Here is a 27,594-nt window from a genome sequence, read left to right as displayed (position 1 = left end):
CTTTTCAAGGATGTCTGTCCAGGTGTATTTTGGAATAAATCATCTCTATTATACCAACTAGGCATAAGATTGTTTGATTTTGTTTCTTTACCATTGCTGTTTCTGCACCCATAGACACGTGTATTTATATTTATGGTTGCCTTTAGGAATTTTCATGCCTCATTTACTAACTAATGGAATTTTTTTTATTCTTGTTTATAAAATTTCACTGCATTTCACCTTTTTGTCAAAAAAAAATCGGTTTACTTAGTGAACTGAAAGTGATAATACACCAATGACTAACGGTCTCATCAGTCTGAGATATTAGGAACATTGATAGACGTCTGTCGCTTCTAGTTAAGACGAATGTGCTTAGAAGTCTAACATATTTAAAATGCACAGCCCAGGTGTGAAAGATGACATCACCATTAGTCTTCATTGGATTCCCTTCAGACTTTCATGTTTACAGCGGCATCAAAGGAACAATTCTTTAAAAGTCTCAGTCACTGATTATTAGGACAGAAACAACTAATTCTGGGTTTTTTGAAAAATGGAATATTTGTAGATAGTTTAATGATTTGACCAATTATTATAACGATCGATAATTGTCAACTAAATCTGGGCTTCAAGCAAACAGAGTTTTGACCATTTTTGGCAACTCTGGTTTTGTTTATTAGCTTCTATGGAGGTAAAGCATTCTGATGGGCTGAGTAAAGTAAAATAATAATAACAGGAAAATGGATTGAATTAAGAGTCTGAAAAAAATGCTAAAAAACCCTACTTTTCCAATGAAAACAAAAAGTTCCTGCAAATGAGATGTCATTTGGAAAAGATAAAGGATGAAGAATTGCTTATGGTTACACAGCAGAATTTAACAAAGACTAGAATGCATTGAATAGAATAAAAACTGCTGATCACAAGCAAAAGTTCCATGAATTATGACATTACCTGTTAATCTAACATGTAGAAAATTTGAAATTTGGGGGCTGTAGAAATCTCTTAAGAAGATGGAATTTTCAGCATTTGGTTCATTTAAAACCAGAATGAAAACTCACTGGAGAATGAATAGAGTGTAAAAATTCAGTGCTATCATGGACCCTTGGGGATAGGTTAGGTAACTACTTAATAGACCTTTTCTATATTTAATCAGTTTGATACTATATTCTCCTGGCATTTACAGGTTCAGTCTTTAATGCCTTGAAATCGCTAAATATGTAATGTTACGCTGATTTTAAAAAGAGGAAAAAAGATTAAATGTAGATCCGTGACAAGTAAAGGCATCAGAATTCCTATCAATCTTCTGGTAACTGTATGTCTGGAAGTTACTACAAGTGGCAAGCAGAATGGAACAATAGTATTGCCACAGAGTAAAAGCTTGCACAAAGACAGGCCATGCAAGGAGAATAATTTATTTTAGCAAACCAAATCAAGAAGTACTGCATCATAAAATCTGACGTTGTGATAACAAAAATTAGGGTAGGGCTAGAAAAGTAATAATTTTTTGAAAATTGAGATCCCACAACAATATCATTGATCTGGGAGGGAAACCTAATAGATAAGAACACTGGGGGGGGGAGGGGTTGGGGGGGCGGGGGGGGGAACGTTATGCTGGCTTATATTTTGAGACTACCCACAAGTACTTATTATGCTTCTATTCTGTGTATAGATGCGCATTATGGCATCCAAGAAGCTAAGATGGTATAGTAAGAGACATTCCACTCGGCCAAATCTCCATACACACAAAAAGAAAATAAATCTCCTCAAAACAAAGGAAACAAGGAGGAACACATATCACTAGGGTAAGGAGAGAGTAGCTCAGGGAATGCAACATCTGTGAAAACTGGCAGAACATGGACCAGCCCAATGCACTGCTACATAGTCAATGATTAAGAAGAGGCAAAGAGGGAATAAACACAAAGGAAGTCATTTGGCTCAGGTAACAAAGGCAGAACAGTGTACTCCCACATGTCTGTGTCTGAGGCAGTAAAGTGCCAGAGTGGACGGCTGGCCCAGGTTAAGCCACTCAGCACAGGAAGCAAAGGCAGAGGGTGCATGCGACTAACACATTTGCACCTGATCTGAGGCAGTGAAGGGTCAAAGTGCCTGAGCCAGCAAAGCGGCAGAGCAGGGCACCAGACTAACTGAAGCCACTTGGCACAGGTTGTTAAGCAACAACATGGAGATCAGTAGAGAGTGCAGTATATAACTGGACAAACAGTTGTAAAGCTACATACAGCAAGTCAACCAGGGCTACTCTCTTTAGAGACAAATTGCAGGAAAGTCTGCCTACCCTAAGTAGCAGAGAAGGGTACTCTGTGGACTTAGAACACTTCTTCCTCATCCCCAGGAGCAGAGAAGTCCAATAATTAAAAAAGGCAATAGGAAAATAAAATTAGAAAAATAAATAAAAGACAAAGTAAAAACCTGACATTGGAAAGTTATTTTTGTTACAGGGAATGTAAAAAAAAAAAACTCAGAAGAGGACAATGATATCCAAAAGGAAATATGTGAACTCCAAAGGAGAAGTATAAAAGGATATCAGTGCCCAAAGAAACTCCTGCAACAACTTTAAAAGAAGTCTAAAAAAGTAAAATAATAAAAGAATTGACAATGTGAAGAAATACACTTCCTAAAAACTAGGATATGCCAAAAGAAAATGGAGGCACAAATATACATTGATGAAAACAACTTCCAAAGATAAGACTGTGTCAAACAGAAATGGCGGGGTGGGGGGGTTGGGAGGGGGAAGAGAGAGGGGACACTGAAAAAACCTAGCTTCTTAAAGAGTAAGATTAATCAAATGAAAAAGAAATATAAAAACTCAAGGAAGAAAATCCCTAAATATTAGAATCATAAAAGTTGAAGTTAATGTATTCATTAGACATCAGGAAACAGTAAAACAAAATAAAAAAGAATGAAAAAGTAGAAGAAAATCTGAAATGACACACTGGAAAAAATGACCTAGAAAACATATTCAAGAGAAATAACATAAGAAAAATTGGAATAACTGAAAGCCATGATTATATATAAAAAAAGAGCCTGGACACTGTATTTAAAAAATCATCAGGTAAAAGATGTGAAAACCTTGAAAAATGGGGAAAATATAAATAAAAAGAATCCACCAATAACCTCTGGAAAGAGACCTGAAAATATATGTTATAGCCAGATGATAGTCTGAAATGCAAAGGATCTAGGACTACAAACAAGAATCATATACCCAGAAAAACTGAGCATAATCCTATGGGGAAAACTTGATCTTAAGATGCTAAAGAACTTTATCACTCCTAGGGCAATAAGAAGTATACCTATAAAGAAGGAAAGGAGTAAACTGAATAGGATAGGCTGATATCCCCCCAAAATAATTAAGGGCCAGGAAAGAGGAACACAAGGGGAGAAAAGAAAAAGGAGAGAATGAAAGGGTAAACTGTCTCATTGCACAAGAATTGATACAGTAAAAGAGAAAATGGATGGGTAATGCTTCAATATTACTCTCATTGGAATTCAGTCAAAGTGGGAATAATTCCCATTCCTAGTCAGGTATAGAAACTCACTATATCCTATGAGAGTTTGAAATTCCCTACACCCTTTTATGATTATAATAATATTAGTGTTTATGATTATTTTCATAATGCAATCATAGCTTTGAGTCAAATACTATAGTTAGGTTTATAAAAATTCTAAACATCAGCTAAGAAAATTAAAGTTTAGGGAAGGATTAAATTGCATTTACATTTTGACCTTAAGCCTATAATCCAGGAGTTTCCGCTAACCCTACCACATCCCTTTCATGTGCATTACAAGATGCACACGGAGGTGAGGGGCGACTCTTGTTTGCACATATCAGTTAATCAAACTGCTGACCATAATCATCAGCAAAAATATCGATACCCTGACTGAGTATTGCAAAGACCTTGGAAAAGTAAACTATAATAATAGACATAAGTTACCACCTATACTGGTGGCTTTAAAACTTAATCAGTACTTGATGGCCACTCATTAAGAAACACCCATGTGAAAGATTTTGTATCCCTTCTTTTTTAATTCTGATTGTTTTTTTTTATGTCATTACTTCAATCAGATTATTTTGGCATAAAAAAGGCGATCTCCCAAGGCATGGAGTCTCTGGACCTGATCTGGACCAGGGTCCAGCTTTATTAGGAGTTTGGTCCCTCTCAATAAACTTATTTAGCCTGGAGTGTTTTACATTGGTGTGATAAATTTTTGCCACACCTATAGGTAAATAGGAAGAAAGGGGGAATAAAAGAATGGGGGAGTAGAAAAAAAGGGGAAACATTTGTAAACAAGGAAAGGCTGAAAGGAGAAAGAGAGATGGGTAAATGGTGAAAAAAGGAAAATGCAATTAATTCTCGTAACTGTGAATATGAAAAGGATGAACTCACTCATAAAACAGAAAAGGAAAGCACATTTAAAGTAGAGAGACACCCCTCAGAGTAAAAGTGTCTAGAGTAGAAGCTACTATGCCTCATCAATTAAAGTTAAAAAAAAAAGTAGAGGTAGCAATCGTTATATCAGTGGCATGATCATATGTAATTGACTTTGCTACTAATAGCAATGTAATGATCTAGGACAACCTTGAGGGACTTATGAGAAAGAATGTTATTTGTATTGAGAGAAAGAACTGTGGGAGTAGAAATGCAGAAGGAAAATATATGATTCATCACTTGTCTATATGGGTATAGGATTTGGGGTCTGAATTTTTAAAAGGCTACTCTATTACAAAACTGAGAAAAAACTGCCTTATTTATGGGTAGATTTAAATTTCCTTTCTGATTTTTAGCCCTCTGATCTCTTAAAGGGATCTGGTCTAAAAGCAGTGTTGATTATAGAGGAGAATTTTTTATAGCTCCCATAGTTTTACTCTTGCCTGTAAAATCCTCTTCTTGACCCCTAAAATCCTTTCTGTCCAACAGAAAGAGAAGAGTTTTTCTCACATGAAATTATGAGTTTAGTTTGAAGCTGACATTGCCGTTCTGAACTCACACGGGTTCCATTCTGTTGAGTTCTGTTCTACAAATTACTCATGGGTCAACAAACCAGGATGAGAAAAATGATTCTGGAACTACAGGAGGGTTGAATTGCCAGACTGACAGAAGGACATGCAGAAATCCTCTTGCTGGGCAGTGACAAAGTTTAATGAGTTGGGGGTGCACACTTTATAGGGAAAATGACATAGGATAAGGGATTATGTAAGCCTTTCGCAGGAACAGTGGTTAGTAATGATTTGCAAGATAGAAACAATGGATTTAGATGACCTCAGTGGCTCTAAACAGAGTTTTCTATAGGATAATAAATCACAGGTAATTTAACATGTCAATTCAGAATGTCAATGTATGACCCAGTTTTATACAGAATATTGTATGTTCTTCTCACAGAATTCCTTCATCAATGATTTTCTTGGAAGAACATACAATATTTATTTTTCTCATGTAGGGAGCAGGTTGTGTGTTTGGTAACTCCTAAGCTATGGCCTTGATTTTACTGGGGCTTAAGAAATAAGTTCTAGTATAAAGTCAAGATAAGATATATATCATACTAACTCTGGGAGGAGTAAAGTCAAAGGCCATAGGTCTTGGCCATAATACTCTGGGGAGACTATAGTGAGTATAAATCTTCACAGGATCAAATAATACCTGGACATGCTAAAGCTTCTTTATTATCTCATTAGACCAGTTGTCTACTCACCATTTCAAATAAGCAGAACTTATTTTCTGCTGCATGAGTTTTACCTTCTCTAGATAACTACACAGACATGAAGATTTTATTCCTACAATAGAAGTATTCAATCTACTTAGTTGTGTGTAGATAGAAGCCACTGACTACGTTTGTCCTACCCTGCATCCCATTTTATGTGCATACTTTGTGTGATGGAGGGGGACAGAAATAAAAAGATGTGATGCATGAAGTGGAGCTCTCTCTCTGGTTTGGGACTATGGTGGAAGATGGTCTTGAGCAGGAGCTCTGGTGCTTGCTGTGTGCTCAAGGGTTTTTTTTTTGCAGGGTTGGGTGGCTTGGCAGGCTTCCTTATTCAGTTTAGGGTATTTTAGTTAGGTGATATTTTCTGTCCTTTTTACATTTCCCTCTTTTTATTTTATCTCCATTTTGATTGAAACTTAATTGTTAAGAACTACTAACAGACTCATGACATGAGAGTTAATTTTATAGACAGCAATCACAATCTATTTTTAATTAATACTACATTTAATATTTTACTTTGATTGTAACAGTTGCTATGATATTTGAATACATCAAACTAAAACCTTTTCAATATCATGGCTAATATTCTATTATTATAATTGGCATCTTACATGCACTTAGTTTAATAATTGTGTCTAATGCTTTCTAAAAACCTCAATTGCAGTTAACTACATAAGGGTTAGGGTTAGTAATAGTAGGTGATCACTTGGATTTATGAGCAATAACATAAAAAAGATTGTCCTTTCATGAAATGTATCTTGTGTCACAGCAAAAGGCTTTGGACATAGTTGAAATAGTAGCCAAGATTTCTGGAACTCTCAGTCACATATGGTAAGGGATGTTCAGAAGGAGATTTCAGGAGATTTGCTGGCTCTGGGTGCAAGACTCTTGTTGCATTGCCCATACCCCAAAGTAAATCCCAGTCCTGGGCTCAGGTGTAAGGTGAAGAGGAATACCAGTATATAGTAGCACTTGTAGCTACCTGGGAGCAGGAGACCCTGGTCACAGTTCCAAAGACTAAAGGAGTGCTTTGGGTTACTCGCAGACCAAAGCACAGGCCTGAAGAGTATTAAACTCATCTCTCATTACATCATACCATTTTGAAAGAACTGAAAGCAGCTAGTTGTCCAGTTCCAGCTATTACAGCAACTTCACTAAGAACCTGAAGCTTGGAACAGTGTCCACTTTGCCAGTTACAGAACACAAATTTGATTTTTTTTTAATTAAAAGAAAATAAAAAGGTAGGAAAATGAGCAAACAACAACAAAAGAAACAACAAAGAAGTTATTTTCGTGACAGGGTAGATTCAAATTGATGCATATAAAGCCTCCCAAGAAAATAAAAATTATTTTCAAGCCCCCAAATAATTAATGGTGGATATAAAAAAGAATTTCAAAAAATCAAATAAGGAAGAGAAAAAATTGGGAAAAGGAATGTGTGATACAGAAAAATCATGGAAAAAGAATCACAAATAGGTAAAGGAGGCACAAAAATATAGAAGAAATTAATACCTTAATGAGTCAATTGGTAAAAAAAATTGGTAAAAAGAAAAGCCCAAAAAGAAAAAAGAAAACTTCTTAAAAAGTAGAATTGATCAAATGAGATAAAGATTTACACAATTGCACCGAAGAGAAAAAAATCCTGAAAGAGAATTGGCCCTTTGGAAAAAGAGGCACAAAAATTCACTTAGAAAAAGACCTCTTTACAAAGTAGAATTGTCCAAATGGAAAAAGAGGTACAAACACACCCTCAAGAAAACCATATCCAAAAATTAAGCAAATGGAAGATAATGGCTTCATGAGACACCAAGAAAAAACTAAAGTCAAAAGAATGAAAAAGAAAAAAAATGTAAATATCTCAGGGAAAAATAACTGATATGGAAAATAAATGAAAGAGACAGAATTTTAGAAATTTAGAAATGAAAGTTTGCAGAAAGGACAAACTACATCTAAAATCCAGAATAAACTTTGGGTATAATTAATTGAACTAAAGGGGGTTGAACATACTTATTTTGAATGCAAACTCTTATGCCAGAGGGGATTGCCCTTAATTGGCATTTTTGTCAATGAGTCTACAAATCATTGGTTTTGCTTTCTTTTATTTCCCTCTTATCTCCAACTATTGTAACTTCTTCTAAGAAAGTGCAATGTTGGATGCATTTTCTAGCTAGAAACCATTTAGAGATACAAGCTAGTTATGTGAAATGACTCATTGAGGAGACTAGGCATGTAAATCTGGAAGATTTCAACATGCTTGCCTCCCAATTAGTCAGGAACTTGTGCAGTTTTTGGATAAGATTTCATATCCTCAGAGTATGGGAGGTGGATCCCACAGACAGTGCCTCTTGGGCAGTGCTATGCAAATTTGGAAGGTGTGATTGGCTCCCTTGCAGTGCGAGAGAGACAGGAAATGATGTGGGAAAAGGTCTACAAAAGGCAAGAACAAACAGAAAAATTCATTCATTCCTCGGCTCCTTGGCAGGGACACTCTCCTGGGGGAGGATTCTGCATGATACTGTGCTGGAGCCCTTGCCAAGTAGTGAGCTAGACTTCTTTGGAGGGGAATTAAAGGGCTTTTATCCAGGACATTTAGCTTGGAAATATTTCCTAGTTCCCTCTTACATTTCTCTTTTTTGCTGCATTTAACTTAAATTATTAAGAGTTTTTAATAGATTTTTTTACTTCAGGGTTAATATTTTCTAAATGGTGACCATAATCTTATATTTTTTAGCTCTCATATTGAGTAAAACCCAACTGCAAATCTTACAACATGAGAAGGGGACGTTTACATATCCTGTTCCCTTTACAGCTGATTTTCTACAATAGATAGGAAATGAATTACATTATAGAAACCCAGATGAGTGAGACATTTAACAAATTCAAGCTCTCCTTGAAGGGAAACAACAAAGTGGAGGGAAAATCGTAAGAAGCATCTTTGCCAAAGGCTTCCTTTCTCACATATATCGAGAACCGAGTCACATTTATAAGAATACAAACTATTCCCCAACTGACAGTGGTCAAAGGATATGAATAGGCAGTTCTCAGATGAAGAAATTAAAACTCTCTTTATTCATGTGGAGAAAATGCTCCAAATCACTATTAATTAGAGAAATACAAATTAAAACAAACTGGAGGTATCATGTCACACCCATGCAACTGGTTAATATGACAACAAAGGAAAATAATGCATTTGGAAGGGGGTGCAGGAAAATTGTGACACTATTGGTATCACATACATTGGTGGAGTTTTGAATGGACACAACCATTCTGGAGGTAATTTGGAACCATGCCTGAAGGCCCACAAAACTAGCCATAGCCTTTGACATAGCAATACCATTACTACTTATGCATCCCAAAGAGATTAAAAATAGGATCATTTTCTACTTGTACCAAAACATTTAAAATAACTCTCTTTGGAGTGGCCAAGAACTGGAAACCGAAGGGATATTCATCCGTTGGGGAATGGCTGAGCCTGTTGTGCTCTATGAATGCAATATTGCTGAATTGTGACTGACGTAACTGTTATCAACGGGGCAAGGATCCAGGACAACAGCAAGGCACTCGTGATGAAAAAGGCTTTTTTAAGTCACTGTCATAGAAAGAAAAACTGAGTCTGAATGTATATTGAAGCATAACATTCTTCATTTGACTTGATCCTTGAATTATCCTCTTATAGAAGTGATATATATATATATATGTATATATATATATTCTTTCACAAAATAATGAACATGGAATGATGTTTGCATGATTGCACAGGTACTACCTACATAATATTATCTGACTTTTTAGGGAGAGTAAGAGAGAGGGAGAGAATATAGATAATAAAACACCAAAAAGTAATTATTAGAATTGTATCCATATGCGATCTGGGAAAAAGTAAAAAATAAATTTAAGCTCCCCACCGCCTTGTGGATCAAAAAAAAATTGACTTATTAAGCAAAACGCCATCTGAATGTAAATTATTTCATTCAAATTCCACAATTATACGTGTTTCCTTGACAGATGCAACCTCAAGGTAGCCTGGCTTAACAGTGCTCTGCTCATCACTATTAATTGTGATATAAGATAGCTTGTCAGAGAAGATTGTCATTATTGCCAGTATAGTGACAATCATTAGAAACAAAATCTCTGGGCCATAATCCCGAGTCAGACAACCCAATTGTCTTTCTGGGTAAATTCAGTCAGACGTCTGACTGCATAGTCTGTGGCAAAAATATCAACAGTTTGTTTTATAGACTCTTGGCAGTCAGTTAGCGTAAGTAATTAACAGGACCACATATTTAGAGAATGTCAGAGAACATTATGTCCCTTGGTAACATTTGCTAAGAGCTACCGAAGTCTAATACAAGTTTAAATCAGGTACTTGATCAAACCTTTTCATTAATCACAGTCTGTAATCGCCTGGTCCCATCACACGGACTGGACTGGAAAAAGACTTAAGGATGCGTCATAGGATCCTTTCTTGCTCATAAAACTGTGAGGAGCCTGTAGCAAGTGCAAATCTTTACTGAGTCAAAGAGAAAGATAGTAGGGAAACGATTCCGGTATTGCCATGATTGTTTTCCTATTATCATTTTAGGACGACGATTGCAGCTGGTCACTCATCATTTCAAATGAGCGCAGCTCCTCTCCTGCTGCATGAGTCACAGCTTCCCCAGAAGTTTTACTCCTCCAACAGAAGCGTTTAATCTAATTAGTTGCTCTAATATTCTAATTCAACAAACTGTGTCTTTTCTACTACTGTGGTTAATTATTATCAATAACTGATACCTCACGCACAGTTTAACAACTGTGTCTAACCCTTTCTAGTACTCATAGCTGCAGTTACTTACCTAAAGGATGACATGTGATTATTTGATTGATGATCAATGACAGGGAAAGTGATGAATTCCATTCCCCTTTCATAGTAACTGGTATTTGACTTTAGTTACATCTCATTTTAGCCATGAGTAACCCTGTAGACTGGTTCTGGACAAATTTCATGTCAGAGGATGTACTCCAGATTGTCTATTTTAGGGGCTCAGGTTGTCTTAAGTCCAATGAACACAATTGGGATATACTTGAAATCTATATTCATGTAAAAGTTTAGTATAGGAAAAGTCAAAAGAGTAAGAAATGTCCGTGCCTTCAAATCTGGAATCATCGAATGGTCAGTCCACTTATAATCTCAATATAGATTTATAGAAATGAATGAAGGAATAAGATGGACGGTGTTTGAGTATTTCTGTATCCCTTTTCATTGAACTCTTTTTGGGCATAAAAGAACATTAAAATAATCACTGATACTCTTCTAAAAATGCTAGATGGTTATAAATTATGGACCTCCATATTGGCTAATGAATTAAAATCTCAGGCTTATCAAAGGGAAATGCAAATGCATTTTCTACCCTAATTTACTAAAGTTGTTGGGAAAATCAATTTGTATAAAGTCCTTGAGTGGTGGTGGGGGTTGGGTGAGGGGCAAACATTTACTGACCGAACCTTTGACAAGACTCTTGCCTAAGGTAACATATTCTTAGCATCATAGTTTAGGCCTCCTGGCTTTTTTATCTTTTTAAGAAAATCTAGCCTACTCTTCTAGACTTAAGTCCAGACAACTTGCCTAAGGGTTTTATAGGATGTATGATGACACAATAAGATTGTTTTGCTAATTTAGAAAATCTAAGTAATGCTTTATCAGTTTTTATTCAGAGCATCTCACCTCTTTAGGGATTTTCAGAGTTTATTTCCTTTTTATGCGAGCCTAAATAATTTAAGATTTCAATTTACAGTAACAATAAAAATAATAACTAAAATCAGTATAAAACTTATTATGTGTCAAGCAATTTACAAGCGCTGTCTCATTTTATTGTCACCACAACCCTGTGATGTAGGTGATGCTATTATTGTCAGTAAAAATATGATGAAGCTGAGGCAAACACATTTAATGACTTGCTTAGGGTCACATGGCTAGGAAACGTCTGAGTCTATACTTAAACCCAAGTCTTCCTACCTCCAGACCTTGTGCTCTTGTCACTCCACAACCTATTTGTTATAGGATTATCCTATGTATTGCAGGGATCCAAAGGAATTTTCACTCAACTAGTTGGGTTTTTCCTACTAAGATGAGGAAAAGAATTCCACGTTGTTCTTGGGAACACATTTATTTTAGCTTAAAAGTGTATGGTGTGAAGGCTCACTTCCATAGTCTGATGAGGCATTCAAGTAGGACTCTATTAATATCAATATAGTGATGGTATGAATAGCCTTTGCTTTAGCACTAGCTACAACTGCCCAGGGTCACATAGACTAATCACCCTGGTCACTACCGGATGTTTGATTTTTGTCTGTTGTAATTGTAGGTGATTGAAGTTGCAATCAGAATAATTGGAACAACTCTTCTCCTAAGTGAAATCATAAATCTTGCACTACTGCAGTTTCTTCTAAGGAAAAGATTCCTTCTAATGATAATTTCTTCTCATGCAATGACACTGACAGAATTTCTATTCACATATCCCAGTTCTTTAGTGATAGTCACAGTTTTAAACAATTTGAAATAATGGAAAAAGAGGAAATATAATTAGATGAGAGGAGACTGTGATAAACTTTAAGTCTGATAGAATAAACTGCTTCAATTACTGTTTTCTGATGATTTGCACAAATGACACAGTGGAGTCTCCAGTTCCATTTTAGTTCTATCACAAGTGGGAGTTAGCAGTCATTTCTCTGTCAATTTCAAGTTATCTCCCAATAATAATGCAATATGACTCTTTATAAACATTAAAAGAACTTTTTCTTTCTGTATGATACTTTATTATTCATTCATGCATTTTCACCCATCCAACAAATAGCTCTTGAATGCCTATAATATACAAGATCTTGCTCTCATTTACATTTCTGTAAGGGAGATGCCAAAATAACCAGAGAACAAAGCATTCTGGGTTAGGGGGCCTCACAAGGGCATTGGTTGCAAAGTAGGATAATTAAGACTGTCAGAGATCCCATCTTCAGTCTATGTCCAACGTCATAATTAGGTGTGGAATACTGAACAAGTTACCTCAACAGTTTCCTCATCTTTCAATGAATACGTTAGACTACGTGATTTCTAAGTATTATTGGGGAATGTCAAGAACTTTATCTGTCACTTATTAAAGTGCCCGTCTCTTTCAGAGCAAACCACATATTGTCTCTCTTTTCTTCTGTGAAGTTCCCTAGATTCCGAGTGAGACTCTAGGTACCTCCTGAGGAAATGACACGTGAATTACATGAACATAAGTAATTATTTAGTGATTTATAATTTGCAAACACTTTCTTCCCAATCTTTTACAAAAGTAGATTGTGCAAGTATTATGACTCAATTAATAAATGAATAAGACATTACCATCTGTGATCATTCAGAGTGGTGGCTAACTCGATCCCTACATTATCTGTCCATCCCACCTTCATGATCAACCACCCTCGTCCTGATTCCTCACTGACTCCTGGAAACCCTAGTTTCCTGGTCAAGTGAGATTTGTATGGTAGGAGTGTTCTGCAGAGAGCAGGAGCCCTGCTGCTACTATTTGGCTACAAAGCTAGTTCCAGTTATAACTTTATGCATCGCTGAAACGTAACTCAGAAGTGGCAAAAGTGATTCATGCTTGCAACAATCTTTCTTCCTCTATAATAAAGCCTTTGTTCCTTGATGGCCCTCTACAACCTAATAAAGTTTTGTCCAACATATCCTTCATGAACCAAAAGAACCCTTACAGTCCTCCAAAAATGAAACAATCTATCAAAGGGGAGATCAAGACTAATTTAGAGGTAGATGATGTGAACGTACTTACTACCCATGTGACCATGGACATGTCTCATCACTTCTTTGAATTTCAGCTTCTTCATCTTTAAAATGAGGCTGTACGGCTTCAAAGGTCTCCTCAATCTCTACCCCTTGATCTTTTGATTTTACATATATATATATATACATATATATGTATATATATATATGTATATGTATATTTGAAACTCCTACCTTCTGTTTTAGAATTAATACTCTATATTGGTTCAAAGGCAGAAGATAAGTAAGGGCTGGGTAATGGGGGCTAAGTGACTTGCCCAAGGTCACACAGCTAGGAAGTGTCTGAGTCCTGATTTGAACCCAGGACCTCCCATCTCTAGGCCTGACTCTCCACTTCCTGAGTCACCCAGCTGCCCCCCTTTTGAAAATATTAAATACATCCATGTTTTTCCTAAAATCATTATTAATTAAGGTTGACGTCTACTTCTGTCTATTTCCAATTATCGGTTAGCTAATAATAACAAGCATTCCATTTTATGATTTACAAGCAATTTAAATATATTTTCTCATTCAATCATCACAACAACCCTTTGAGGTAGTGCTATAATTATTCCCAATTTTACATAAGGGGATACTGAAGTTGAAAGATAGGAATTATCTGTTCAAGATCACAGCTAGTAAGTATTTGAGGGAAGATCTGAAGGCAGGTATTCCTAACTCCATACCTCATGCACTGGCCTATCTGTCTGGGCTTTCTAAAAACAACAATGTATATGAATTTCTTTATTAAGGGCAACTTAAGTTATGTTACACCTCAAGTTACATTATACGTCACACTGTATTAAAGAGTCATTAACTAGGGATTTGAGAACTTGTTTACTAAAAACAAACAAACAAAAATCCTACCTTAATTTCAATATAATTGATTTTCTTTGTAATGTTATATATTTTATTTTATACATTAAAATTTTTTTAGAAGTCCATAGATTTTTCTAGGCTTCAACACCATTAACTAATCAACATTAAGTCCTGGAGAAAATAAGGGTATATAAGAAAACAAGAACATAACTTGGTAGCTGCAAAGCACATTTCTTTTTGCCCAAAGATGACTCAAGTCATAGAGAATTTATTAAGTAAAACTACTTTATTCTAGTTTTATTCTTAACTTATATTGTCTCTTAATATTAACCAGCCTGTGAGGTAGATACTATTCTATTCCCATTTTACAAATGCAATAACTGAGGATGAGGCTATTTAAATATCTTGCCAATGTTATGCAGCTTATACGTTTTTGAGGCAGAATTTGAACTCAGGTTTTCTTATGTTGAAAAGCCTTCAAATATGAAACCAGTAACAGAAAAACAATGGATTTCTAGGGATCAATATAACCAAAGAGAAATGTGAATGACAGGTCTGTATTAAAGATATTAGGTATTTTACATGCACACATACACAGACACACACTTAAATACATTGTCATGTAAATCTAAGAAATAAGAGGAAAAATAATGTTCTCGGTCCTGTGTTTTATGCATTTGTAGTGGTGGTACAAGCATGCTGGGTAATGGGAGGGAGGACTGTAAAAATGCATATTTTTCATATCATCAGCACATTTTAATTTGAATATTGGCTCTCTAAATTTGAAATGCTTGGTCAGTGACCAACTAGTGGAAACATTACTGGAAAACCCGAATCATGGCAGTCTTATTATTTTGGCTAAGAATGAAGCAAAGAAAGAAGGAAGTTGCTACCAAATGGAAGAATGCCTTACAAGTTTTCCTTTGATAAAGCTTTTACAGTAGGCATAAGCAGAGGCATCCAAAGCAGAAATACTTTTGTTACATGAAGTACTGACCAAATATTTGGCTGGCACATGAGAAGATCATAACTCAAGACTAGAAAGGAGCTCACAGGCTATTCTGTCTGACTGCCTTATTTTCAGATGAGAATATTAAAGCTCAGGGAAGTTAGTACAATATTAATAAAAAGAATTTGGCATATAGTTTAGGAAACAGCATCAGTCGCTCAGGATGAAGTGAAAGAAATTCGATGATGATATTGATAAAAACTCTCCAAATTAAATAAACATATTTGGATACTTGGTGACTTCTATGTAAATGTGAGGAAAGGTGAAGATACAGAAAAGGTATGTATGTCTCTCTCTATCGATAGATATACACATATGTATACATGCTTCATTTATAGCCATATAGACTTAATGAAAGCATATTTCAAAAATAAGAAATGAGAGACAACAATCTTAAATTCAATATTACACCGAAATCTCATTCTTCTGAATTATGGATATTTTCAGAATAGAATTGATAGTTTCTTGTTATGGTGAGAACCAAATAATAACATTAATATTTAAATAGATTACATTTTTACTGAAAAGATTATTTATACATGTTTTATGTACTATAATATTTCTTGAATACTGGAATATTTCTCCTATGTTAGTTCTTTTAAAATCTATGAATTATGAATTGCATCATCATTTTCTTGGCAATTCCACATACCTATTGTGGTTTTAAGTATTCCCTAGATACCTATATAATATTGTTGATAGATTATCAAGAAATATATATATAATATGTGTGTACATAATAGATATATTTGTGTATCTATATATGCAGTGCACATATATACACACATAATATAAATTTAACATACAAGATATCCTCAAAATCTTGAAATAGCCCTCCTGAAAAATCATTCATGTGGCAGATAGAAAGAGAACTTTGTAATGTCTGGATAGGCTGACTAGCTAGTCTTAAAGTAATATGCTCTAAAGATAAGATGGACTCAAATTATCGTAGAAGAGCTTTAGGTTCAATAGCTCTGTGACCTCAACCAACTCTGCTCCCTCATTCCATTAAGCCTTTCTAAACTAACTCTATCTGACTTCAAACACTCCAATAACTTTATCAACACGCCCATAAAAATATAATATATAAATATATAATAAAATAAAAACCCTTTCTTTTGTCATTCCTTTCCACATTTTTGTTTCTAAATGGTTTTTCCTCTATATGATTGATATGGATTATGTGTAAAGAGATTTAGAAATATAGACAATATAAATGTCTATATGTATCTATTGTCAATGATATGGGTTAGTAGAGTTAAGTGAATGAAAGATAGATGTTTAACCAGAATTCCATCCTATCATGTGGAGATTTTTGGTATATGTGTGTGTGTGTGTGTTTCCATGTCTATACACACATTTCACATATATACATCAATTTAGCTATATATGTGTAAATGTACATACACATATACACACACACATCATTATTATATCAGTGTAAGTTTCTTTATTATTTATAATAAATGATGTATTGTTTTTTCTGTTAATAGTTAATACAATGTGTTTTGAGGGAAATGTCCTTTTCTAAGGATTGTTAGGTGTTCCTTGAAGTGTCTTCTATGTCAAAATAAAATTGGGTGTAATTTTAAAAAGAAAACAATTAACAAATCAACACGAACTCCTCAAATGTCTACTCTATGTCAGGCACTGTTTTAGTCTCTGGGAATAAAATACAAAGACTGAATAGGACACAATTTTTTTTCCTGAGATTAAAATTTAATTTTGGAAATAAGGCAAACTCCCTCTATCTTTATATTTATTTGTCTATTTTTAAGTGTCTATGAATTCTGTTTGTGTTTCATGAGCTATCTTTTAATTTATATACTTTCCATTTTTCTATAAATCTACATATGTATAATTTCTATGTAAATATATAAATATGTGTATAGATAGTATTATAGTTGATGTAGATATAGTACATATATATTATACTATATATGTACAATGTGTATGTCCTGTATCTGTGTGTATGTGTATATACATACAAATATACATGATCAATATATAAATATACATACATATATATATATATATATATACATGATCAACATGATTACCTTTTTTAAAGTTCCAAGTACTATTCTCAGCTCTGAGAACAAAAGTATGAAGAATGAATATGATGCTAACTTTTTATAAGTAAGACTAAATGTAGATATAGGTATATATATATATATATATAGATATAGATAGATAGATAGATAGATAGATAGATAGATAGATAGATAGATAGAATATAGATAACTTTGAACTTGGTGATTATATTTCATTTTTAATGTACATTTTATTTGTATAAAGTAGGCACTTCCTATGAAACAGAAATGACTTTCCTCAAAAAGAATGAAATTTTTTTATTGATTAATAGAAATAATTAATCCTTTAATTTTATTTACTAATAAAAAGAAAGCTGTGTTCTTTCGTTACGCTTGTATGGTACTACAACTGACCACCCTACCTGACCAGAGTATTGCTATTTATTCATACTGCCATTATTTAGACTACAACTATTGTGCAGTAATTTCTAAAGTTTTACTCTCATTTCATATCACTTCACAATCCTTTGTATGTTTTTCTTGATGCCCACTTGTCATTCTTTGCCAGGCACTAATAGTTTACTATTAGTAATAATAGTTCTCTAAAGCATTTCTACAGTCATTCTACACATTTCCCCCATCTTTAAGTTATCACAAAAATCCCGTAAAGGCCAATTTGTGGTGTTACGAGTTGTTTTTGGTTGCCGGTCGTCCCAGTGGTGGAATCTGTGGTTGAAAGGGTGGGAATAAAGACTTGAGAAGCACTTTGCCAGAACCAGTCAAATAAAATCACTTATGAAGCATTTTCCCCCAAAAGATTTTGATTGTTAATTGAAAGGAGAGATTGTGGTCCCCTTAATTCATGTATATGAAATATATATACCCATATGCATATTTGTATATACATATCTCTATAAAGAGATGTAGGATTGAATGAGTGCACACATGTACATAAATATGCATGCACACACACCACTGTTCTTGAATATATACATATACATGAATACACACAGATATATGCACACACTGTATGCACTTAAACAGACAGGAATATGCATGTTTGTACATGCACATATGTACACATATACATAAATACATACATGTATACAGTCAGACAATCGGATTCAACCATATGTAGTAACATATATGTGAGAAACATCAACTTCCGGAACCAAAGTTGTGAGGAATGAGACTAGAGGAAGACTTTGAAAGCAAACGTTAGGTATTAAAGACCGAGATTAGACTGGGCTAGTTCTGAAAGTAAGTTTCTGCATCACTGCAAATTGCTTTTCAGATGTAACGGCTTCCGCCTCCCTCAGCAATGCATTAGTGGGACAATATATTTTCTACATTTTTTGCATCACTTAAAATGCACAGCGTGGTGCTCTGTTCAGAACACAAACTCAGTAAATGTTTCCTTATGATATAAAAGTAACCTAACCTAAAGGGCACTTTTTAGTATATTTTGAAGATAGTTTTTTTTTTATAAAAAGACATAGTTTAAGCATCATGTTGCTCTCTGATAGCTGTTTTGAATAGAGTTTTATTTTTCTTTTTACTTTCTTTGCAACAATGAAGAAATCTCACTTAAAGGGTTTTCTACCATCAGCACAATTCGCTGTTGATTTGTTTTTCAGGCAGGCAAATACATCATTATTAAAAAGTCTCAGTTTAAAATATACAAATGATTTTGCCCATGATGTGTACATTTTTTCTATAGTAAAATATTGTCTAAAAATATCTGAAATAAATCAACAACACAGCTAACAAACCCAAGAAATTCAAGGGATTCAGTCTCTTCATAGACATAGACATACAGAAACCCAGACACATATTGATGAGCCAGTTCTTTGAATCAGTTTTGGAGCCATCAGGATGCATTTTGTTTTGCCCATTAGGAAAAGGTTTCCCCCCATACTTTTATATTCTAGTGTGGTTGAGGCTATTATTTACCTTGTGAAGAGTTTAAAAGTTATTAGCATTTGCGGCGTATGCTGCTGCATTTGGCTCCAGTCAGTGAGCATCGTGTGTCAATATTAATCTACAGCTCCCCTGTGGTAAGATGTTTTGGGCCTCTTTCTGACACTCTTTTTTGTTACATTTCACATGTGGAGCTGAAGCGATAAATATTTGATGCCCTGGTTCTCAGGGGCAACAAGGCAGGGTGATTTTCATTTAGTGATGAGCTAGTCGGTACCTCTGAAAAAGAACTGATAATTGGGACTGGGCTGCAGATGGCACTTGACCGTCTCATGTAAAAAGAAACAACATCGTGTCACATCATAAATTTATGAGGAGTTCATTAAACTTTCCCTTGCATTTTAAAAACATTATCTTAGATTTGAACAAGTGAACAAAATTCTGATTTACTTAAAGAGGATTTCCAAGCACATATCACTGGCAGGTATTTAGAGAAATATTAACGGAAGTCTTTCTGAATTTGAAGAAATGCATCCACTTACTTCTCCACCTTTATTATTATTATTATTATTATTATTTTATATTTTATATATATAATATTAATATATTAATACTAAATTATTATGATGATGTAGTTGATATTTATCTAGCCACACCAACCATCTTCTAGACATTGTGTTTAAGCAATAAATTTTAACATAACTGATTAATGAATAAGATTTAGTAGAAATTTCACCTTGCAATGATGCCAATCACTTTCTTTAGAATTTCTTAATGGAATAAGTATTCTATGGACATTTTCCATGGGTTTATTAATATGTTTTCAAAATCTCCAAATCTATGCATTATGGAGCATTTCACTATGGGACACACTGAAAATGATAAAATATTTCTGGGAACTAGAAGTCTGACCCTGGCTTTTAAAAAATCCCCATTTTAGGTAAATTTGTAAGAATTTACCTGGGAGAGTTCCTTGATTATATTTCTATATGATAACCTACTTGAGCTAGTATATTATGGATAACCCATTTAAGTGCTCATATCAGAAGCCCTGTAGCTATATTTTAGTGGTATAGTTGTCTTGCTCAAAATTGAAAGATCGCAATTATAATAAAACTGAAAGAAATTGATGGCATTAAATTATATACAAAAACTTAATATTTTCTATAGATGGTCAGTACTAGAGTTATCCATATGCATCCATATGTTTGTTTTGAGTAGCTATCTATTTATAGTCCAAACTTCACATAGAAAAGGAAGCATGGAAGGAAAATAAATCTTGAAGATACAGTAAGAGATAGTAATATAAATTCTTAATTAGGAATCAGAAGGAAAATGTTGAAAAATCAATTATACAATACATTTAAATATTATATTACAGGACAGAGTTTTAAGAGTTGAAAGATTTTTCAAAATCTTAAAATCTGGAGATTTCTCTTCTGTTAAGGATTTCATTGGAAAATTTGTATACTACTTTATTTTGAGATTTTGAGGGTGGTTTTACAACTGTTTCAGGCTAATTCTTGAAACTGCACTAGTATACTTATTTCAGTGATTGTCAATAGTATCAAATAGTTCCTGGGAGCACTTAATAAGATAATATATTAATATTGTCTTAATATGTGTTATGTAAACATATATATATATACAAATATATGCATGCTTACATACATTATATATAATATATACATATATATTATATATAATTTGTACAAAATATCTCATTAAAAGCCTATGAGAGTCTCCCACAACTTATATAGAATACAAGGAAAATGAGCTTTCAGCAAATCATGTATTAGAGTGCTAAACCGATAGTTCTTGAGTTCCTCTTACACTGAAGCTTTATCCTAGGTTTCTTATAGAGTCCTGAAGTTTTCTTTCCCATGGGAATCTATTTTGTTTTTGACACCTGATGTGGACACTGACAGCTGTTCCAGGCATACTGTAGTATCAATTTGACCTAAGCCCAAAGTAAAATGCAATACCTCCAAAAAGCAAAACATTAAGAACTATTAAATGATTGCTTTAACACTGCCTAATTAATCCTCAAACATGAGCAAAAAGCCTTCAAATGAATTTTATCTGATAGATAGGTTTCATTAATTATACTTAATGGAGGCATAAGTTTCTTGAAGTTGAAAATGATGAGAAAATCGTTGAAAAAGATGAGATGATATAAAGAAAAAATGGTTGTCAGGCAAGATAATACAAAATCTTGACTACTGAAATTTGGAGTTGTGATTTTTTTATTGATGAATCTCATCTTTTCATTCAAGGACATAACAAAACTCAGAAGTTCAGGTGAATTTATAAAATATAATCATCTTTCTCATAATCTAAAGCATCCAACAAAAATGTTTTAGGGAACTTTTTTATGTCAAGCAGGTCTAGAAGCCTTTCCTTCATAGAGAAATGATGATCTCAGATAAAGATATATTGAGAAACTAATTCCAGAATGATCAAATAGAGATAGAATACTATTGTGAGGATATATGAAGGAACCAAAAGATAAATTAGATCCACTGAGGAAAAGAAGCAATTAAAGAATACATGAGTTTGCTTGAAATTCCATGGAGGGCCAGAGTCTCAAACTAGCAACTGCGAAAGTATTGTCTAGCTATAACCAAAATATAGACATCTCTTGGAAAGGTTCCTTCATAATCATCCTTGAGTTATTAATTATTTTTATGATCAAAGAAGTTTCTGAAATAGCATGACCAGATGATCAAGACTCTCTTTTCTCCCAGATTCCTAAAAATCTTCAGGTTATTGTCAATATTCCTCAATTGCTTGGGTTAGTAGAAATGCTTTGGTTAAAATCTTTTCACAAACAATTTTATGGGAGCAATTTATATACCTAAGAATGATGTAATGCTTAAACTCTATATTCTATAAAAACTAAATATATTGTTGAAATGATTGATTTAAATATACTGATCTTTATGTTTACTAGTATGAATGATTTTTTATGAATTTACAACCAATTCTAGACTATAAAAACTGGGATAACTAAACAGAAACCAAGAAAAAACTAACACACGAAAGAAATCTGAAACTTGAGGTAACACACTCCAGCACCTTAGGATCTGTGGAACTCCAGAAAAAACCCAGTAATTAAGTTTATTGGCCTGGCTTCTAAAATTAAAATAATAATAATAAAATAAAAATAAATGAGTAAGCAAAATGGAAAGAACCCAACTACTCAAAGCTATAATGGAGACAGAACAGGCCTTCCTTAGTTCCAACTCAGAGGACATTGAAATTGAAAACAGCAAAGAAATTCAATAAATAACTACAATCTCAAAAAGAGCTATTGAAAGAGTTTAAAAAGGACATCAAGAAACTAAACTACCACTTTTTGCAGATGATATGATGGTATACCTAGAGAATCTGAGAAAATCAACTAAGAAGCTAGTGGAAATCATTCATAACTTTAGCAAAGCTTCAGGGTACAAAATAAACCCACATAAATCATAAACATTTCTATATATTTCCAACAAAACTCAGTAGCAAGAATTAGAAAAAGAAACTCCATTTAAAATCACTCTAGACAATATAAAATATCTGGGAATCTATTTGCCAAGACAAATTGAGGAATTATATGAACATAACTACAAAACACTTTTCACACAAATAAAACCAGATCTAAATAATTGGAAAAGCAATAGTTGCTGATGACAAGCTAATAGAATAAAAATGTCAGTCCTACCTAAATTAATTTATTTATTCAGTGCCCTACCTATCAAACTACCAAAAATTATTTTTATAGAATTAGAAAAAATTATAACAAAGTTCATCTGGAAGAACAAAAGATCAAGTATATCAAAGAAACTAATGAAAAAGTTTGAAGGATGGAAACCTAGCAGTACTAGACCTCAACTAAGCAGTGATCATCAGAACAACATGGTAGTGTTCAATATCAAAAGATAGTTTGATTACAAGATAGTGTTTGATAGAACCAAATATTCTAACTTTGGGGACAAGAACACACTATTTGACAAAAACTGCTAGGAGAATTAGAAAACATATGGGAGACATTAGGTTTAGATCAACATCTAACAGCCTATACCAAGGTGAATTCAAAATGGTTAAAAATGACAAATATAAAATATAAAGATGAAATTATAAACAAATTAGGTTAACATAGAATAGTATATCTGTCAAATCTCAGGGAAAGGAAGGAATTTAAGACCAAGTAAGAGATAGAGAACATTGCAAAATGCAAAATGAATAATTTTGATTATATAAAAGTAAAAAAGATTTTATATAAGCAAAGCCAATGCAACCAAAACTAGAAGGGAAGCAACATATCGGGGGAAAAGACTTTTATAACAAAAAACTCTGACAAAGCCCTAATTTCTGAAACTTATAAGGAAGTAAATCAATTGTACAAGAAATTAAGCCATTTCCCAATTGACAAATGGTCAAGGGACATGAATAGGCAGTTTTCAGGTGAAGAAATCTAAACTATCAACACTTACATGGAAAAGAGTTCTAAATTACTCATAATTAGAGAAATGCAAACTCTGAAATACAACTCTGAGGTACCACCTTACACCTAATATATTTGCCAATGTGGCAGTAAGGAAAATAATGGATGTTGGAGGGTGTGTAGCAAAATTGGGACACTAATGCATTGCTAGTAGAGTTGTGAATTAATCTAACCATACTGGAAGGAAATTTAGAATTATGCCCAAAGGGATTTAAAAGATTGAATGCCCTTTGATTCAGCAAAACCACTACTGGGTTGGTACCCCAAAGAGATAATAATAAATATGTTTGTACAAAAATATTCATAGTTGCTCTCTTTGTGGTGGCAAAAAAGTGAAAAATGAGGGGATGTCCTTCAATTAGGGATTGGAAGAACCAATTGTGGTATATGATGGTGATGAAATACTATTGTGCTGTAAGGAATGAAGAACTGGAGGATTTCCATATATACTGGAAGAACCTCAATGAACTGATGCAGAGTGAAATGAACAGAATCAAGAGAACATTATAAAACACTGTGGAACTATCCAATGGAATGAATTTTACTATTAGTAGCAATACAATAATCCCAGACATTCCTGAGGGACTCATGAGAAAGAATGTGATCCACATTGAAAGAAAGAACTATATGAAAAAAAGAAGAGAAAGAAAAACATAATGACATCACTTATTACTTGTTTATATGTGGATATGATTTAGGGTTTGGGTTTTAAAAATTGCTTTATTGCGAAATTGAATAGTATGGAAATAGGAATCAAGTGATAACATTTGTACAACCCAGTGGAATTTCTTGTCTGCTCTGGGAGGCAAGAGAGAAAAGGGGAGGGGGAAAAGATAATGAATCATGGAAACATGGAAAAATATTTTTAAAATAAAATAAGAATTTTAAACAAATAAAAGACCTTAAAATCAAATGAGAAAAGTTGAGGAAAAACTAGGGAAACAATAAGAGTAATGCAAGAAAATCTAGAAAATTATGAAAGAAAAATCACCCAAATGGACAAAGAATTTCAGGTACTTATATAAGATTTAGAATTGTTTTGACTAAATATAAGAATTAAAGTAATTGAATTTTGGTCACCATTTGTAAAAAAATAATAAACACCAGTCAAAATGACTGTAAGAAGCTTTTATTTACAATAAGGTAGAGATAAGATAATGGGAAATATAGGAAAGAGGTGGAAAAAAATTGCCTAGCTACAAATACCCTAAATCCTAATCCTAATGCCACCAGACCACAAATGTGAATCCAAAGTGAATCTCACCAGAATCTAAAGTCCTAATTATGAAGCTGAAATCCAAAGAACCAGGAGACACTGAAAAGTCCACTGAGAACCTTGAGCACACATGAGGCTAAGATCGCCAAGAATCTCACCAAAACTCATACTGAAGAGAGTGTCTCACCAAAGCACCAATTGAGAGAGGGAGAGGGAGAGAGAGAGAGAGAGAGAGAGAGAGAGAGAGAGAGAGAGAGAGAGAGAGAGAGAGAGAGAGAGAGAGAGAGAGCTCACTGAAGAGACAAGGAAGGAAATCCCTTAATCTTCTTGTTCTCTCCTTTTGTAGTCCTTTTTCCATGTCACTTTCCCTCTCTCTCCCACTTCATGGGAACCAACCAGAATGTCCTAATTTGCCTAGCACTGCTCAAGGGGGGAGCAGTGCTTGTGACCTTTCTAGTTAAGTGACTTTTAAACTTTCTTACCTAGTGACCTACCAAGTGCTAAGTAGGGGTATTTCAAATTCTTGATTGATTAAATTAAAGGTTGCTGATTGAGTGCATAAAAAATAAAAAAAGAGAGTTCAATTCTCTCTTCACACTTGTGAAAGAAAATAATTTATAAACAAATAGAATTGGATAAGGGGAAGCCAATTAACGGTTTCCTAGCAAAATCAAAAGAATGAACTTATAAAGCAGAATATGAAGTATCTCATCAAAAAAATAGATCAAAGAGAGAAAACATAAGAATAGTTGGACTCCTGGAAAATTATGATCCGCACTTCAAGAAGTCATCAAGGAAAACTGTGAAGAAATTTTAGAATCAGAGAATAAAATAGAAATTGAAAGAATCCACTGATCACTATATTGAACATACCAGAAGATAAAAATTCAAAGGAATATCATTGGTAAATTTCATAGCTCCCAGATTAAAGAGGAAAATAACATCAACAACAAGAAAAAACACTTTAAATACTGTAGAGCTAAAGTAAAACTTAGCAGTCTTGACATTAAAAGAACACAGGATCAAGAACATCGCATTTAATAGACCCAAAGGATTAGATTTACAATCAAGAATAACATATCCAGAAAAGATGAATATATTTTAAAAGGTTAAAAGTGGGCATTTTATGAAGTAAAGGAATTTCAACATTTGCTGGGGAAAAGTCCAGAACTCAATAGAAAATATGATCTATAAGAAATAATCTATTGCCCCCCCCCCCAGGAATGGTGTCATTGCCTGAGTATTTTTGAAGGGACATGTATGGAAGGAAGACTCAAAGTTGAGGTGAATGTAATGGAATAAACTGAAATGGTAGTGTAGTAGTTCAGGAGGAGGTAGGATTGAATGCCTATCTCATGTATAGGAGGAATGAATGGAGGAACTGTCACAGAGAAGAGGAAGTCTGGTTGGAGGGCTGGTAGTACTAGAATTCTACTCTCATCTCATCAGATCTGAGATAAAGAGGGAAAAACATGTAGTTAGAAGGGCAAAAGTCTTCTTAATATACAGAGAAATAGGAGGGTAGTGGGATGGGATAAGGGAGGGACTAGGAGTCCCTTTGGAGAATGAAGGAATAAGACAGAAAAGGTTGGGTTAAGAGACAGAAAGGCAAGGAGATAAAAAGGGGTTTTGGAAAGGTGAATAGAATAATAACTAAAAGGGGAAGGGACAAGGGAGGGACTTTTGGAAAAGTGGGCCAATTTGGAGCTAGAAGGGCAAGTGGAGAGGATGAGAATGAGTTTTAGAGGAGTGTGAATTAGAGGGATGTTTTCCAAAGGAAACTGGACATCTGAGGAGAGATATGGCAGAAAGAAAGAAAGAAGACAAACAGTGAGAAGAATGGAGTAGATGGAAATACAAAAGTAGTAACCATGACATTGAGTGTAATGGTTGTAATTGGATCCCATCGCAGGAAAATGAATAGTAGAAAAGATAAAAAGCCAGTATCTGACAAGGTTTCATTTATAAGAAATATATTGAAAATGAGAAACACACATAGAGTGAGGGTGAGGGACTAGAGCAGAATATACTATGCCTCAGTTGATCCAGTAAAGGCCAGGTCATGATCTCTGGCAGAGTTTGGTTAAAATGGACGTAATTAGGTGGCATGAATAGGATAGTATTGTTTGTGTGTATATGTGAACATGTGGGACTATGGATAATAAGACATCACCAGTATTGGACCTATGTAAAACATGTGTTATAGCATCCAGATTTTAAAAGGAAAAACTAAATGTGATAGATGAAAATAGCTCGCAAAATACTATTCGCAGGAGACTTTAATTTTCCTCTCCTGGAACAATACAAATCTAATGAATTCCATACTACTCCATGCAGGGGTATATGAGCTCTACAGATATCTGTCCTATTTAACTATCTAAGGTTCCATTCATCGACTTAACAGGGTCAAGGGTCATTTAATCCATGCATTGTAGACATGTGGGAAGGAAGCATGGTGATGTGTGATTATATCTGAGGGCCATTGTAACTGGGGAGAGGTAGAGTCAGCCTGCTAGGGAGATTAGTGGCGAGAAAAATATAAGAAGAAGACAGGAAAGATTGTGTCCAGCATGCCTGAGAGGGACTGAGTGGAAGAATCATGGCACCATGACTG

This window comes from Monodelphis domestica, chromosome 8 (assembly GCF_027887165.1).
Source record: "Monodelphis domestica isolate mMonDom1 chromosome 8, mMonDom1.pri, whole genome shotgun sequence".
Classification (NCBI taxonomy): domain Eukaryota; kingdom Metazoa; phylum Chordata; class Mammalia; order Didelphimorphia; family Didelphidae; genus Monodelphis; species Monodelphis domestica.
The sequence above is the reverse complement of the archived record's forward strand: the minus strand, read 5'-3'. Positions refer to the sequence as shown.